The sequence below is a fragment of the Callospermophilus lateralis genome, chromosome X (assembly GCF_048772815.1).
Source record: "Callospermophilus lateralis isolate mCalLat2 chromosome X, mCalLat2.hap1, whole genome shotgun sequence".
Classification (NCBI taxonomy): Eukaryota; Metazoa; Chordata; class Mammalia; order Rodentia; family Sciuridae; genus Callospermophilus; species Callospermophilus lateralis.
The window spans coordinates 120,167,689-120,186,852 of NC_135325.1; the positions used below are offsets into that span (position 1 = coordinate 120,167,689).

At 32.4% G+C, this 19,164-nt stretch overlaps 1 pseudogene; it reads left to right on the forward strand.

Annotated features, from left to right (window-relative positions):
- The first annotated feature begins 9,587 nt into the window (after nt 1-9,587).
- Nucleotides 9,588-9,844, forward strand: LOC143639166 (small ribosomal subunit protein eS27 pseudogene; annotated as a pseudogene).
- Nucleotides 9,845-19,164: the final 9,320 nt, after the last annotated feature.

A 19,164-nucleotide genomic window follows, 5' to 3' on the forward strand; every position in this document is an offset into this window, starting at 1 on the left:
CTCCTCCATAAAATCAATAAGGAGTCTGATCAAAAAATGCTAGAATAAACATCTTCAGAACTATAGAAACTAATGAAAGTCTTAGAGCAACCCAGACAGTATTTACTTGAGAAAAATTTTTCTAACTCTGCTCCTTCATAAAAGCAATAAAAACACTATCTAAAAATTGATAAAGTTAACTTTAAATAATTCTAGAAATTTATCAAAGGTTTACCACAATATGTGGAACATTTGAAGAAACAACATCAAAAAAACATATACAGCATGATATTCTAAGAAAAGCAAATGATAGCATTTATGCATACTCTATTCTCAAATTTGTTGTCCCAATTCTGTGCTAGTGTTAAAATAATCTCCATGAGAACCACCAGTGTAGAAAATACTATAGGGAAATGAATGTATTTGGATCTGTATGAAAGCCCTGTCTTCAGAAACTTTTCACTCTTGACATATCTGTCAGCTCCTCAGTAACTCAGTTCTCAGGGAATATCAACATTTGATCTGTTTGAAATTCAGTGCAAACACTAATAATCCTAGGGTATTTGTCAAAAAAATCTGTTGTAATTGTTTAACACTTCAAGGGCTGAAGTGTCAATGTGAGCTGGAGCTAACAAAAGACTGATAAAAAACAATTAAAAATAAAAATTAGCTGGGTGCAGTGGCGTACACCTATAATCCCAGCAGCTCAGGAGGCTGAGCCAGGAAGATTGTGAGTTCAAAGCCAGCCTCAGCCAAAGTAAGGTGCTAAGCAATTCAGTGAAACCCTGTCTAAAGAAAATACAAAATAGTAAAATAGGGCTGGGAATGTGGATCAGTGGTTGAGTGCCCCTGAGTTCAATCCCCAGTACCAAAAAAAAAAAAAAAAGGTGAAAATTGGAGCACGATTTTCCATATGGGTGTCAACGAAAATTCCAGTATATCCTGGGAATGTAGGAAGGCCATGCACATGTACATGTGTCCAGCATTCTGCCATTTATAGTTCTGCCTACACAGAGCTTTAATGTCAGCCACAGGTGGAAGGCTCGCATTCTAAAGCATCTACAATGTTCTAGGGAATGAAAAAGTGATCCAGTAATTTTATACTTAGATTATACTCTAAATATAAAATTTATAAAATCCAAGATCCCATATCACTTTCTTGATAATATCTCTTTAATTTTTTTTTCTGTATCAGTTCTTTTTAGTTGTACATAATTAAAATTTATTTTGATATAATTATAAAAGCATAAAATATACTGTGATTTAGTGTCCACTACTTCTCTTTTCCCTACCATTCTCCTTCCCCCTGTTCCTTTCCTTTTATTCTACTGATCTTTCTATTTACTTATAGCTTTTTTATTGTTTGTTTGTTTTTAGTCCAGGGATTGAACCTCAAGGTATCTAATCACTGAACCACATCCCCAGCCCCTTTTACTTTTTATTTTGAGACAGGGTTTTGCTAAATTGCTTAGGGCCTCATTAAGTTCCTGAGGCTGGCTTTGAACTTGTGAACCTCCTGCCTTATTCCCCCACCCTCTACCCAGCCACTGGAATTACAGGTGTGTGCCATTGCACTGCCTATAGTTTTTTTTCTTCTTTCTTTTTGTTTTGTATTTATTGTTTTGTGGATACACATGATAGTAAAATTCACTGTGATAATATTCATGTGTACATAGGAATGTTGGGTCAGATTCATTCCACTGTCCTTTCCTTTTCTTGTCCTTTCCCCATGAATCTTTTATTTTGATGAAATTCCTCCACTCCTTTTTCCTTTCTCCCCTGTCCCCCATTTTGGAGTAGCTCCACGTATGAGAGAAAACACTCAACCCTTGCCTTTCTGAGACTAGCTTATTTCACTTACTATGAAGTTCTCCAGTTCCATCATTTTACCATCACATGCCATAATTTCATTCCTCTTTATGACAGAATGAAATTTCACTATGTATATATACCATGTTTTCTTTATCAATTCGTCTATTGAAGGGCACTTAGTTTGGTTTTGTAGCTTGTGATAACACCCTTTAATTCTTTTGTCTCATTGTTTTATGTTTTTATCATTATAGCAATATTACAATCTTTTATAGATTCAACTATCAAGATTCTCTGTGCCAAATCTGAAGAAAACCACACAACTTCCAAAGTGTTTTCATACAAATGTATATTCCCAAACAAAAAGTTGACCCTTAGTAATACCTAGTAATGCACCCTAAGTTCTTTATGTCTTTAATAATTCATCTATTATATCTTTAACATTCTTTGGAATTTACTACCCTACATGAGAAAACAAAGGTAATAAAGTAGAACATGCAACTTTTGTTATTCCCCATGTAAACCACTGACCTTAAACATATACTGTCTCTTACCTTAATCAAGATTTATTCCCATGCCTATTGTATGGATCCTATTCAATTCTGCATCTTTAAAGAAAATAAAATCCTACATTGACTTCTTTCTCTACCTTCATCTTCTCATCTACAATGGAACAATTTCCAGTCTCCAATGCAATAAAAATCAAGAATAAAAAAAGATAAAAACTTCCTGTTGGTGAGTGATATTGTCCAAATTATACTGTTATACTGTGTACGTGTACTAATATGTAACAAAAAATCCCATCATTATGTACAACTATAGTGCACCAAATAAAAATGTGGAAAGAGAAAAAATATTCAGAATCTTCATTGACTTAATATCTCTAGTTTTGTCTTCTCCTTTATTGACAATGTTTTAAGATCTGTTTACCATTGCCATGTTTTATTTTCTCTTTCTATCTCTTCATCAACTGAATCACTCTGATTTCTGTCCAATCATCTCACTAAAATGGCTCTTGGCAAATTCAGCAATGGCCTCCATGTCATTAAACTCAATAGAAGCTTTTGAAAGTAGTAGGATCTCAACCTCTCAACAGTATTTCTAAGTGTTAATTCAAATATTTCCAGTCATTATTTTAGTAAACATGTGCCTTTTTTGGAAATGAAAACTAGTATTTTTTCAGTAATTGATTTAAATATAGAATTCTTACAAAAATAATATACTCATAACTATGCAATGTTCTCATAATATGTTTTACCAAATACTATTGCTTATGTTCCTTTCAGGCAGTTTGTATTATGTTTTTGAAAACTGCAAGTTAAATGGGCTAATACTTTTAATCCTACACTATAGTAACTTTCTCTATTTAATCCCATTGTTTATAATTTGATGTATTTTGTACTTATTATATTCACTAAGTGAAGCAATAGGGAAAAAAAGAGGATTAAATGTGACCATATTTTTCTAAAAGGGCACAAAGTTTCTTCTTGACCCACTTTTAGACAAAATATAGCCTGAAGCTTTACTAAAATCAAGAATTGCTATATTTAAATTGAGATTGTTCTGTGTAAATTGCATTATAATTCATGTTATTTACCTGATTACAATCTTTTATAAATAAACCATTTGCTTATCAATAGATAATGTATATGATGATAGTTTAAAAATGCTATTTTTATTCCTTAAGTTATCATTATGATGATGTATATCTTTTGTAAAGCTGAAGACCATACAAGACATTTGTACTAAGTTGATTTGAAGAACTCTTACTATGTTACCACTCCGGACTGGTTCAGCTCACCTGATCGGTCAAGGCTTGGTGGTATAATAGTAATTCTTGGTGTTGACTATATTCACTCAATTCAGGTTTCCTTCCAAGAGGAGTATTTGAAGTTTTTCATCATTGTCATTGTTATCATTTGTTTTCCTTTGGGAAGATCATAAAGACAATGGAGATTAAATGAAAATAACTGAATCCAAGCACAGCACATTCGTGAGGATAAAAGTGATCGTGACAAGGGTATGATATTACATTTGTTCTTCAAAACCAAACGTTCTATGTGTTTGGCAACATCTTTATGTAGAATGAGCAGGAAATGTTTCCATGCTAACCTTGGTTTAAATCCTCTACATTTAATCATATTTTAATTCATTATACTTCAAAATGTCACTCTCACTGAATAATATAAAAAGATATTTTATATCATCCTATCATATACAATTCAACTAGCCTAACTTCTAGGGGAAAACTTATTACAAAGTTCTGGGAAATTTCTCACTGTCATCCCAATGTATACATAAGTTCTCTTCTAATTCTATAAAATTTTTCCTGAAGTGACTTCTATCTCAGTGTGCCTTTCTATAAATCACCTTCTCTTTGCCATTGATGTAGTAGGAGAAGTTTCATAGACTTTCTTTTATCAGAAATGATAACATCTTCCAATTTGAGAGATAAGTGGAAGAATCAGTCCCTATTTTGAAATAACTTACTCTATGATTAAACCATGTGTCATGGTATCAATAATCCATTTATTCCCTTTCCCTACCAAATAGCAGTGAATGTAACTCAACTCCTTCTGTGCACAGCACTAATCATTGTTGCTTTTTTTTTTACTTCTAGCCTTTTATGTTCAACTATATGCACATTATACTGAACTTAACCATGTGTCCACACTCCACGTTTTAAGATTCTGAAAGACCAAAAAAAAAAAATCCAGAAATATGTATACTAAATTCTATTGCCTGCCCATGTTACTACTATCTGCCTGTGATCAAGTGTTTCATTTACTGCTGTTCTTGTTCTGTATAATATAAGGTAGAAAGACAAATTTATATTTGAGCCTTGATTCATCTTGAGCAAATGGTCTAACTCCTATAATCTCAATTTATTTATATATGCAATGAAAGTTATTATTGGTATCACTCTGTAGGGTTATTAGAAAAGACTGTGCAAGACTATACATTAAATTACTTAGCAAACAGACTCTCAATAGTGATACTTGGTGTTTTAGTGTGTCAGTACATAGCACTTCTAATTCTCATATGCAATTATTGAACCAATAATTAAAAGAGCCAAGGAGTTAAAGACAGGCAACAAAAAAATTATACTGGGTGTGGTGGTGCAAAACTGTAATCCCACTGATTTGGGAGGCTGAGGCAGGTGGATTGCAAGTTTAAGGTCAGCCTTAGGAATTTAGCAAGGTTGTAAGCAACTTAGGGAAATTATCTCAAAATAATTAAAAAAAATGGCTAGGTATGTGGTTCAGTGGTTATGCACCCTGGGTTCAATAACCAAAATTTTCTTTAAATTCCCTTATTACAAACAATATTTAATATTAAAGAATGTGGGTTGAGTCTTTGACAAACAGAAATTGACCTTCTTAATACTCTGCTCTAGAATTAGGCAGACTTACCCAACCAGTACTAGGCAGTACTAGATAATCATATAAAGTATGATATTAAAGTATCACATAAAATTCATGTCATGGAAGAACATGGAAAAATATACCATCTCTATGATCAGCCTGACTCCCAGAAGAGTAAGGGGAGAGGGAAAAACATACATACAATGTTCTTATCTAATAATTTCTGAAGAAATTAAGTCATTCTATCTTCCTTAAGGGAAAGTGAATGAGAAGGTGAGAAGATGTCCTTTTTCCTTCAAGTTCCAGGTCATATGTTACCATTTTACTAAATCATTTCAGATTCTTATACTCTGAAATGATTTTTATCCTCCCTGAATCTTCATTGGTCACTCTGTCTGTCTCTCTTAAAGTATAGATCACAATATTCAAAACATGTTCATGATTTTTAATATCTGTATATTTTTAAGATTTTTTTAAAGAGAGAGTGAGAGAGAGAGAGAATTTTAATATTTTTTTTTTTTTTAGTATTTGGCGGACACAACATCTTTGTTTGTATGTGGTGCTGAGGATCAAACCCGGGCCGCACGCATGCCAGGCCAGCGCACTACCACTTCAGCCACATCCCCAGCCCCTATTTTTAAGTTTTGATCATTCATTTATAAAACGTAAATTTCTTGATAACTCACAATGCAGTAAGCAGTGTGCCAAGCATAATTTTAGTCTTCCTGGGGCTTAAAAACTGGTAAAGAAGATAGATAATCATTTCCTTGAGAGCATAGTCTGTAGTTTTCCTCTTCTACATATCTCCTTTACTTCTAATATTTTTATAATAAAATTTAATGGAAGAAATGGATCAGAAATTCAAAATAAAATTCATTGTACCAATACACAAAATTGCTCTATTTGAAGTATCATATTTGAAATTAATAAAATGTTTGCTCAATTCACACTTGAATTTGAACAATCAGTGATCATGATATTCATGTAAAACATGTCCACATACAAAACATGAAATACTATTAAACATAACTAAATTTAATTAACATAGAGATATTTATATCCTCACAAATCATTTGATGAAATAATTCCAGAACAAGCTGGCATACTCTTATGGATAAAATATATCAATATATAAATAGGTGAATATATCACTGAATAAGCAACTGCTTTATATAACTGGCAGGTGAGTCTAATAGTCTGAGAAGTTTCACAATTCACAACTTTTCACATAAATATATAAGGTAATTGTTGAAGTAAAAATCACGCCTAGTGTTGTAAAATATTAGGATAGATAACATGCAGTCTAACAATACAATTGAAACTCAATTATTTTTACAATAAAACATAATCTTGACCACTTAGATTTTACAGTATAGATGATTTACTTTTAGATCTTTTATGTTGTCTTTTCCTGGGTTCCAACTCCTAAATTTAAGATGGAACTCTGTTATAAATCTCCTGACACAACTACTAAGTAACTCTAAGGCAATGCCTAACAAAATTGAGCATAAAAAACCAGAAACATGTAAGAAATTCATCAAGTGATGAATGCATGATGCATTCATGCAATGGAAAACACTCAGCAATAACAAGAAATCAATTACTGATACACACATCAACATTGAAGAATCTCAGTTGTATTACAGTAACTTTAAAGAAATAGATTCAAAATTATTATATAATGTATGCCTCCATATATGACATTCTGAAAAGAACAAAACTAAAAAATATGTGAGGAATTTCCAATGTTTTGACACTGAAGGAAGGATCAACTAGAAAAGAAACACATAGGAACGATTTTGGATTGATAAACATATTCCATAGCTTGTTTGTGGAAGTGATTAGTTGATTATGTTTTTTAAAACTGCAGAGTCTAAAAAGGAAAACTGAAATCTATGTGCTTTATAGTACACATAAATTATGTTTTAAGAATCTGCCTTTAAAAACACAAAACCAACAATTTCACTCTTAGATATACAACCAAGAAAAGAAAATATATATATGCCCACATGAAGACGTGTTCATGAATCTCACAGCAGTTTTATTTGTAATAACCAAAACCTAAAAAAATTCAAAATATTCATCAATGTGTGAGATGATATAAACAAAATGTGGCATATCCATACAATAAGATATTATCCAGCAAAGGAAAACAATAAGAAATGTACTAATATTATACCAGACACAAACACTGTACACCTCATAAGAAAACTTTTTGAATGATCAATATGTGGATTCCCTTGATTGTGGTTATGACCTCCTGAGTATATACATGTCAATATTCATCAAATATTGCACTTAAAATGTGAACTTTATTTTATATGAATTTATATCTCATTAGAATTAAAATTAATACTATTAATTATAGTAGGACAAAGATTCTGCTTTTCTAAAAAGTTCCCAAGTGATGTCCCGGTTCCTGTAGTCTTACACAGAACATTTTGAAGAGTAGGACTCCTCTCCAGTATCCAGGTGTTATCTTCTTAATATCCTCATATTTCTGTCTCTGATCACATAGAATTTCCTTGAAGATTTTTATATTCAAGAACTGCCTTTCTCTAGGCTACTATTGGCGTTCAGTCAAAATGCCTATGATCACTGACTTTTTATTTCTCTTGCTGCTTATTTAGGTAAATCTTAATCATCCTTCATAACTTACCCTAATGGTCACTTCCTTGAGAGGATTTCCCTGATATACTCATATAAACTAGGAACCCTGATATGGATATACTCTCTGAAAGTTTATCCTAGAAAAGCACACTATAGTAAATAGAAAAGAATATTTTAAAATATTTATACAAGAAAATATTTATGCTGCTGTTTGAAGAGAAGCAATTTTTATTAGAAAACATTTTGAATGTTAAAACATTAAATGTGCTTTTTCAAAAGAGAATATTTTACTTCCTTTGGAATTTAAATTTTTCCTACAAAAATTGTGGAGGGATTAAACTTGTAGTTCAATTGTTGATAAAAGATTAATGAATCAAGTATAAAAATAACAAGGAGAGGGGAAAAAGAATGGCTTTAAGCTAGATTACTGAGAAATCCAAGCAGCCTTCTCTATTGTTTGTCAAGTCTTCTCTAAGGGAGAACAGAGGTCACTGAATAGAATCCAAAGGCAGTTTAAATCCTTTATTCCTGTGACCCTCTAAAAAACATTTAACCCATCTTCACCTTACTTACTTCATCTATAAAATGTTATTATCCCTCTGAGCTACCACCGGAAGTTATTATGAGAATCAAGTAGATAACACTTATAAATATGTTGCTAATTATAAATTGTGTCAAACTGTGAATTAATTCACTGACTCAATGTAAGGGTATTTTCATTTTAAGAACTAACATTATATATTCCAAATGTCTGGCTCTGGGACAAGATCACTAAATATACTACTGTTCTGAGTACATTTTGAAAATGGAGTGCTGGTAAACTTTGAAATGCCTTTCCCGCCTCTGCTCTGAAGATTAGACCCTGTCCCCACTTCCCTGACTTTCTACCTAACAAATCATACAGGAAAAGAAGAAAGGGAAAAGGTTACTATTCCTTTTTGGGGGTAGAAACTGGTTACATGTGCCTTTTATGATTAATTTTTCATGGAGTTCTAATAGGACTCACTAAAGCTTATATTTTTATTGCTACCCTAACAAATTAGCTTAAAATAGCATCTACCTATTTTATCACAATTTGGTACAAATGCAACACGCATCTCCCTGAAGTAAACTCAAGGTGTCAACAGAAAACTGTTCATTATTTAAGTCTATAAGAAAGATTCTGCTTCCAAGCACTTTGATGCTGTTGGCACAGGGTCAGTCTTTGTGTTTATACAATTGAATCCCCAATCCAATGCTGGCTATTGGCCAGAGGTCATTCTCAACTTGCAAAAACCAACCACATTCTTTAGCTTGTAATTCCCTTCCATTTTCAAAGAGGATTAAGTCCTTTTATTGCTTAGAATTGGTTTGAATTTTTCTGCCTGATCTTTTATACTCCAAATGGGAGAAGCTTCTCGGTTTATGTCTCATGTGAGTAGATTAGACGTAGTTTATAATTTATTCTCCCAATTTGAAGGTTTGTACATTTAATTGAACATGGAAAATAGCCTTTCCCAGCTAAGTTAATATATTTACAAGTTCTGGAAATTAGAATGTGGACATTTTTGAGCAGCCATTATTTTGTCTATTATACAATCTCTGTATTATATGCTTGATTTTTTCCCCACCAAATGGAACGTTATTTGATGTAATTGGTCATATGTTTGAACGAACATGTCAATATTACATAAGCAACAGTGACAACAAACATTCCAATTCTTTCATTTATTAAATCCATGAAAATCACCCTTTTTGTAAGTATAAGAGTCTGCTACCTATCTGAAAAGAAAAAGCAATAAAGACTGGGTCACTTTCCAGTGGTGACAACCTTTCCAAGAGAATATGTCTCTAGAAAAGGATCTCCTTCATCCTTCTCCAGAAGAGGAGAAGAGGAAATACAAGAAGAAGAGCCTGGTGCAGAGCCCCAATTCTTATTTCATGGATGTGAAATGCCCAGGATGCTATAAAATCACCACAGTTTTTATCCATGCAAAAACAATAGTTTTGTGTATTTGCTGCTTCACTGTCCTCCGCTAGCCTATGGGAGAAGAAAAGTAAGACTTACAGGAGGATGTTCCTTCAGGAGGAAGCAGCACTAAAAAAAACCTGAATCAAGATGAGTGGGAAAACATCCCAATAAACACATGTTGGATATTAAAAAAAAAAAAAAAAAAAAAAAGACTAGGTCAAAGGACAGCGAATTAGCAGTTCTCCATTAAAAACAAGTATGTGGAGGGCTGGGGTTGTTGGTCAGCAGTAGAGCACTTGCCTAGCACGAGTGAGGCCCTGCCTTCAATCCTCAGCACCACATATAAATAAATAAATAAAATAAAGATATTGAGAACTACAACTAAAAATATTTATGAAAAAAAGTGTGTGGAGGTTCCTTTAAAAATTAAAAATAGAATTACCATATGGATCCACTAATCAATCTTACTCTTGATTTTTTCTCTCTCCCTCTCTCTCAGACACACACACACACACACACACACACACACACACATACACACACAATTACAGAAATCAGATTCTCAAAGAGATAGTCAAAATAAGAATATAACCCAAATGTCCTTTGATAAGTCAAAAGATAAAGAAAAGTGATATATTTGTGACACCCATACACTGGAATATTTTTCAGTCCCTCTAAAGAGGTGAATCCTGTCATTTGCAAAAACATAGATGAATCAAAAGGACATTTTTCTTAGTGTAATAAGTCAGTCACAGAAAGACAAATGCTATGTGATTCCACTTATAGGAAGTATCCAAAACAGTTCAACTTACAGGAATAATGATTAGAATGGAGGATGCCAGGGGCTGGGAGGAGGGAGACATGGAAATTTGTTGTTTAAATTTCAGTTATGCAATATGAATAAATTCTAGAGATCTTTTGAACAACACTGTGCTTATAATTAGTAGTAGTGTATTGTACACTTAAAATGCATTAAGAGGGTAAATCTCTGAAATGTACTTAATGTAAAGAATAAAAAAGTTTCCAAGACTGGGTCAGTTCTTCCAGATAATTGAAATTAGCCTATTTTTATAAATTTGCAATTAGTTGTAGGTTCCTAAAATATTTACTCAAAAAAGTAGAATAAAAATGTATTTCAACTTAGACTTTCGTATTTAATAGGGAAAAAACAGAGGACTTCTCATTTCTTTGATCCAAGATTATTATTTTTTTTTCTACCAGGGGTTGAACTCAGGGGTACTTCATCATTGAGCCACATCCACAATCCTATTTTTTGTGTTTTATGTAGAGACAGGATCTCACTCAGCTGTTTACTGCATTGCCTTTTGCTGAGGCTGGTTTGGAACTTGTGATTCTCATGTTTCAGTCTCCTGAGCCACTGGGATTACAGGTGTGAGCCACTGTACCCAGCCCAAGATTAATTTTTAAGATAAACTCTATGGGTGTGTAAGTCACAACTTGAGAAAGAAACTTGAAGAAAATTTAGGAAACAAAAAGATTAGCTACTTCTCTAGCATAAAAGGAACAGAGCTGATAGAATACTAGGCCCAACACCTAGAACACTGAATATTTATTAGTAACATTAAAATTGCTCTCCTGGAGTCTAATGTGATTAATACATCTGATCAAACTATAAATCCCAAGGATTATATGACATTAACAGCAAAGCTGATTTAATCAGAAAAAATTACATATCTCAGAAATGATAAAATACGTTAAATATGTGTGCTTCATCTGTATCATGAGATGGAAAATTCAAAAGGAAAGATATTTTGTACAATCCAAATCCAGGGAAGATGTTTCATATAAATATTTTATGTGATGCTAAGAATAGAACCCAGTGCCTCACACATGTAAGGCAAGTACTCTACCACTGAGCCACAACCCCAGCCCTGGTATTTCAATTTAATGAATTGCTCAGGTATCTTTTTTCAAATCTTAGTTCTTAGTTTATTTATGCTTTCCATAGCTTCTTAAATTGAATTATGTTTTATTTTTAAGTCTTCTTGTATTAAAAGAAGAACATTAAAATCTATTGATTTTTCTCTACTGAATTTGTCACAATCTTGATGGTTTAAAATGTAATGCGATTAACTCTTGTGGTTTTTCATAAAATTAAAATTTAAGTTTTGGTTATTGTTTTGTTCTTAGAATTACTTAAAATATGTTTCAATATTTCCAAAAGGCATTGTTTTATTTATGCTGATTTTTTTTCTTAGAGAATTCATTTCTAGTTGTATTTTCTCTATAGGTTCTGTATAATTTGTGATTGGTTGCTGTGTTAATTTATTTTTATGTTATCATTCTGCTATTAGGAAAAATGGCATGTGTCCTTTTATTGTATTTCTAAATACTTTCCATTAATATGTAGGAAAACCATTGTTTTTTTATATTAACTTTATAATGAACCTACATACAAAATTCTGTCTCCAGTGGTTTTTCAGTTGGTTTGTATTTTGGAATCTTCTTTTTCTTTTTAAAAAATTTTCTTTATTTAAATTACATCTATTTTGCCTTATACATGAAAATAGGAAAATTTCATATATTTGTTTGCTACCATGTATTGTTTATATATATATATATATATATATATATATATATATATATATATATATATATGCAATTCATGATGTTCAAAAAAGGTTAAACATATAGTGTCTGCGCTTTTATATTGAAAACTCTCAAAATTTTTTAATCTAGCTTTTTAAAATGTGCAGTACATTATTGTTTTCCATCATCATACCAGAACTACTTCCTCCTATCAAATTATAACATAGCACCGATCAATCAACTTTTACCCATTCCTCCCTTACCCCTTCCTTCCTCCTACCCCCTTTCTGTCCCCAACTTCTGGTAACTACCATTCTACTATCAATTTAGTTGAGATGAACCTTTGTAGATTTTATATATGAGTGAGGTCATGTGGTACTTGTCTTTCTGCACCTGGCTTAATTCACTTATATAATCAATGTTTCCATGTACATAATTGTAAATGGTAGGATTTCATTATTTTGTATTGATGAATAGTATTCTATAATGTCTATATACCACATTTTCTTTATCCGTTATCATTTATGGGAACATAGGTTATTTTCCTTTCTATGCTATTGTCAATTGTGCTACAATAAACATGGTATGGGTTTCTATATATACCTAATCCAAACCATCAAAATCTATACATAGTGATTATTTTCTGTTCTCTTTTCTACTATATTCACCCTTTATTTTATTATTGTGTCAATTTGCTATTCAATTGGCTAGCATTTTCAGATATTTCACTTTTATACTTTTTAGCTGTCAATGTACTTTTATTTATATTGGTCCTGAGAATCAAAAGCAGTGCCTAACACATGCTAGGCAATCACTGAGCTACAACCCCAGCCCTCGTTTCTGATTTTAATGAGAACATTTCTAGTATTTCAAAATTGAGCACATTAAGGAAGTGTCTATCTATTCCTAAGCCACCAAGAGTGAAAAAAAATACCACAAAAACTCTAGATTGCTGCAATCAGGTGGAAAAACACTGGAAAGGTCTTAAGTTAGGAAATTACTTGGAACTGTTACTTGAGAAACTACAAAAAAACTGAAAAGAAAAGCATTCAAAAGGCTCATCACAGTGAATTCACACAGTGGAAGAATGATGGCAGATGAGGTCAGAGTGACAAGTAAGAGCAAAACTTCTGTTTTCCTCTCCGAAGTAGAGAGGTCCTGATGTTTGCATCTGGCCCTATTCACTGACCCTAGATAGGTAGTCAAAAAGCTACAAGAGTCTACTCCAGGAAACATATATACATTAATTCCTGGGCGAAAACAGAATAGACAATTTGTTGCTTTGGAAACTTTCAGTTAGTTGGGAAAGTGATTCCATTCTATAACTCAAATTACTTTGCCTTTGTTAGAAACCCATAAGGACAGCATCCAATACTGTCCAGATCAAGAACATGCCAAAGTTGGTGTTGGAGACTCCCTTCCAATACTTTTACTTCTTAAATGATTGACTAAACTTCAGATCTTACATAATACCCAATAATTTGCTCTTCTCCAGGTCCTGTTGCCCTGAGGTTGCATTCACTAACTTTCCAGGCATATGAGCCCATTCAGAGACTTGTGGGTTACATGTTACATTGAACTTGTCTCAATGGTTAATGTTCTGTATTGTATCTTGAAAAAAATAATTAATGTAAATACTGTGGATAATAACTTTCTCCAGAATCTGCACTTGATATTGTTTGCTTCATTTTATATTCCCTGGGACTGAGGGGAGGAGAAATGTTAAATATTTTTATTTGGTCTGTTATTTCAAAGTAAAAGTCTGAAGAGCATCATCATTTTAAATATATCATGAATAAGGAAACAATGTAATACTCTTGGTTCACATAAAATAGAATAAATCACATATTCTCAGAAGCAAGAGACAGAAATTGAGGAAAAAAACTAACAGATTAAAGGTACAGATTATCTGAGGTAAGCAATAGAGAGGGGTACACTATAAATGCCATAAAAGAATTTAAAATAGCCCAAGATATAGTATTAACCTAAACTGCAAAAACTGAACCAGTCATGGGGAATTAAGTATTTATGATAGCTTTGAAAATACTATTCTAATATAAATGAATATTATCACCACAGAACACACACACACACACACACACACACACACGCACATACACATACACATGCATATACACACAGACACACTCACCCCAACCTCAAATCCTTCACTTGTATGGAGCAGCACACTTTTCTGGCTAAATACACAGCTTTAAGCATGCACATGAGCATAAGAAAGACAACTGAAATCCATTCACCAAGCCATTATCAGTTATCCTTGTCTGTTACATCTACTATGTGGATATCTTCATGATGAATAGCCATGTTAAAGTAAATTATGGGTGGATAGCAGCAAAAAGACAGTTAAATAAATAGAGTTCTTCATTTATTTTCTATTCTGTTACCTAGACAACTACTCCTTAGAATTTCTAATGTAACATATTTGCTGTTGTCACATAGCCTTCTAAACAAGGGGAAATGGAAAACTAAAGAATTGCAAGCAACAGTTGAGATTATATTTAAAAGTAAAAATAAATGACTTTTTCTATAGTAACTGGAAAACTTCTAAAGTAAACATTGGTTAAGTGAGTCATCAAGTCTAGCTATGTCAACTCATTCAATTTTTATTTTTTAAAAAATACATATTTATTTAATTATTCCTTAGAATTCATTTTTCATTCATACATAATAGCTTAGTTCAGAGTTTTAACAATAACATTCATTTTCCTAGGTTTACTATAGTGAATATGTATGTAACTTCCAGTTGTTTTAGGTGTCGATGGACCTTTTTTAATTTTTAAAATGTTTTTTAGTTGTATATGGACTCAAAGCTTTTATTTATTTTTATGTGGTGCTAGGATCAAACTCACTGCCTCACACTGGCAAGGCAAGTGCTCTACCACTGAACTACAACTCCAGCCCTGGCCTTTATTTTATTCATTTATTTTTATGTGGTACTAAGTATTGAACCCAGTGCTTCACACATGCTAGGCAAGCTCTCTGCCACTGAGCCACAACCCCAGCCTGAAACTTCCATTTTTTTATGAAAAATCCAGAGAAATATACAATATTACATATACCATTGTTTTAAATGTATTTGAGTATATGTGTTAATCCACATAATTGATTAGTAAAATTTATTCTTTAATTGTTCAACATTTTTATTATCCTATATTCCATTTCAATGATCTTTACTAAAATCATATTATTCCTTCTGCCTAGAATTTTTTGAAAATTCATGTCTTAACTTGGCTATTTCTCATGAGTCTTTCAAACTATAGACTTCATGTCTCTTTATTAGGAAATGTTTGTGACTGCCAGGTAGACATTTATCTTTCATAAGACGTTCTTACATAATATACTCATTGCCATTTCATATATATTAATTTCATCTTTTCCTTAAAGTCTGTTTGTAACACTAAATAGTAAGTTATATAAAGGTAGGGACAATGTGTGCTCGAGGTCACCATTGAATGCTTACAGACTAACCAAAAATATGGCATAGAGCAGCAAGAATGAAATAAAGATTTGGTGAATGAATAAATGAATCAACAGAGGAATGATTAATATATATAACATATATATTTATACACATATATACATATTCACATATGGATATATAAAACTCTTGAGATTTACTTTTTGGTGGGATGTCATTATTTTTAAACTTTCAAGTAAAGGAAATGATTACAGTGTATAAAGAGAGCCTCAAGAATGGGAGAAAATTTTTGCCAGCTATTTCTCAAATAGAGGATTAATACTGAGATTATATAAAGAACTCAAAAATCACCTAAAACCCCAAATAACCCAACTAATAAATGTGGAAAAGAGTTAAACAGACATTTTTCCAAAATACAAACAGGTAATCAAATTGTGAAAAAAATTTTGATATCCTTAGTATTCAGAGAAACGCACTCTAGTTAGAATAGTTAGAATAGCAATCATCAAGAATACAAATACTATAAAATACTGATGAGGATGTGGGGAAAAAGGTATACTCATGCATTGTTGTTTGTATTGCTAATCTGTATAGCCACTCTGGGAAGCATATAGAGATTCCTTGAAAGATTAGGAATGGAACAACTATATGATCCAGATGTTTCCCTCTTTGGTATATATTTAAAATATTTAAAATCAGCATACTACAGTGGAACATGCATGTCAATGTTTATAGCTGCACAATTCACAATAGGAAAGTTAAGGAACCAACCCGGATATCCATAGATAGATGAATGGATTAAAAACTGTGGAATATATATACATACAATGGAGGTTTAATCAGCCATAAAAAGAATGAAATTATTTTATTTCCCAAGTACATAGATAGAACTGAAGACTATCATTGTAAGTGAAATAAGCCAGACACAGAAAGTGACAGTTGAATGTTTATTGTCATATAAGGAAGTTAGAGCAAAGTAAGGGAGAAAGGAGGCCTGGATCTCAAGAAAATAGAGGAAAGAATAAATAGAGGAAGGATATTGAAAGGGAGGGAAAAGGGGTAGGGCAATGGAGGAACTGTGGAATAAAACTGATCAAATGATGCTATGTACATATATAAATAAACTCAGTGAAACCCCACCTTTATGTATATCTATAAAGCATCAACTAAAAAATAATAACTACATAAAAGGAAGTCCAGTAGAGTAAGTTAAGGAGAATAGGAGAAGGAAGGAGGAGAAAGAGCTTGGGACTAAAAGTGAGCAAATTAAATTCCATACATGTATGAATGTGTCAAAATGAATCCTATTATTATGTATAACCATAATGCATTAATAAAAGCATAAAAATCAGAATGTTTCACCAAAAATGTAGAGAAAATTGCCTATTCCTAAATAGAAAATTGCCCTCATAGAGTATTTATATCCTCTATCATTGTGATAAGAAACATTTTTTTAAAGAGAGAGAATTTTTAAATATTTATTTATTTATTTTTTAGTTTTCGGTGCACACAACATCTTTATTTTATTTTATTTTTTTTATGTTTTGCTGAGGATCAAACCCACAACCCCGCACATGCCAGGAGAGCGTGTTACCGCATGAACCAGATCCCCAGCCCAAGAAACATTTTTAGAAAAGCAAATATATAATTTTCTTAGTCTCAGTATATTAAACACAAATCCGTACACTTAACAAAAGTTTGGTATTTAATACATAAAATGTATTTAATTTGTTTAAATCAATATGTAATTATTAGATTGGAAAGGGTGGATTCCTTTGGAAACTTTCAGTTCCCACAGAAGAGAACATTTCATTATGTAAAAATTGTCAGGTGCACTTAGGAAAAAAAGGGATGAATGTGGAGACCTATATATTTAAAATTATCTCATTGCATAATCCTAAATATCCGCATACCCCTATGTTCAGGAGAATAAGAATTCCATCTGTCACAATTCCATTAAATAGGAGTTCATTTGAAGTTACTGGTGCAATTGCAGACTCTCTTAAAGGTGCATTTTCATCCTTCCTAATAATACTGCTTTTAATATTGACCTATCATATGAAAATAATTATTTTTTCACCTATGATAAAAAAATAAATGATTCTTATGGCTATAGTTATTATTAATATTACATTGTTAAAACTGAGCTACCCCCTAATGTGCATAATGGCTAATTAAACTAATCTCACTCAGAAATATAGCAAGGACATTTCTACTCCATACCCCATTTCCTTCCCAAACTCAGGCAAACATCCATAAATCATATTAGATGCTTTAACATGAAATTAAGTTATCTGAGAATTATATTGCATTAGATTAATACTGAGATAAAAGTAAATGTTAAAACTTAATATTAGTCAGATATATGTGTGTGTGTGTGTGTGTGTGTGTGTGTGTGTATAAATTTGTTTACCTTTTTCAGAAGCTGGAGAGTACACAGGGATGTCTTCAGGTTGGAGAGCTGGAGGAACCAGTATCAGCTCATCCCAAATATCTGGAGCCTCAGATGGATCCACCCAAGATAAATGGTGATTGCATCCTCTGCATTGGCTTCCTTCTTGTGCCACCTTTTCTTTCTTCCAGGCCTTCAGCCTACAGGACTGTGCCACCCACATTCAGGGCAGATCTCCCGCCTCAGTTTACTGTCCCACATACCAATCACTTCTGGAAATACCTTATTTACACACTCAGAAATCTTTTAATCTTAGGCGTCTTTTAATCAAGTTGAGAATTCAGATTAACCATCACAAATTTCATTCAACAGAATCTCTTAGCTAGATGTAAAAAGAACAAGGGCCTGAGAGTTGGTGCCAGTATTTAAACTTATATGTTGTCATTAAAACATTAAGGAAAACAAATGCCGAAATGCTGAATGTTTTCTTTGATATAAGGAGGCTGATTCATAGTGGGATGAGGGGAGCATGGGAGTAATAGATGAACTCTAGATAAGGCAGAGGGGTGGGAGAGGAAGGGAGGGGGCATGGGGGTAGGAAAGATGATGGAATGAAATGGACATCATTACCCCAAGTACATGTACGAAGACACAATGATGTGACTCTACTATGTGTATAACCAGAGATATGAAAAATTGTGCTCTGTATGTGTACTATGAACTGTAATGCATTCTGCTATCTTATATAACAAATTAATTAGAAAATATGAAAGAATATCCAATAAAATGTCTCAGTGGATTAAGGTTCCAATCTAAACCTATCCCTGGGTTTTCTGGATAAATGTATGAAATGACAATAAATATATTTATATGTAAGTTAAATATACATTAAAATTTTTACTTATAGATTTCTTTGAAAAGATCTGAAAAAAAAATCCCAAAATCCAGATGGGTTCCCTGGTGAATTCTACCAAGTATTTATTTAACAAATAATACTAGGCTGGGGATATAACTCAGTTGGTAGAGTGCTTAGTGCTTGCTCACATGCACAAGGCCCTGGGTTCAATCC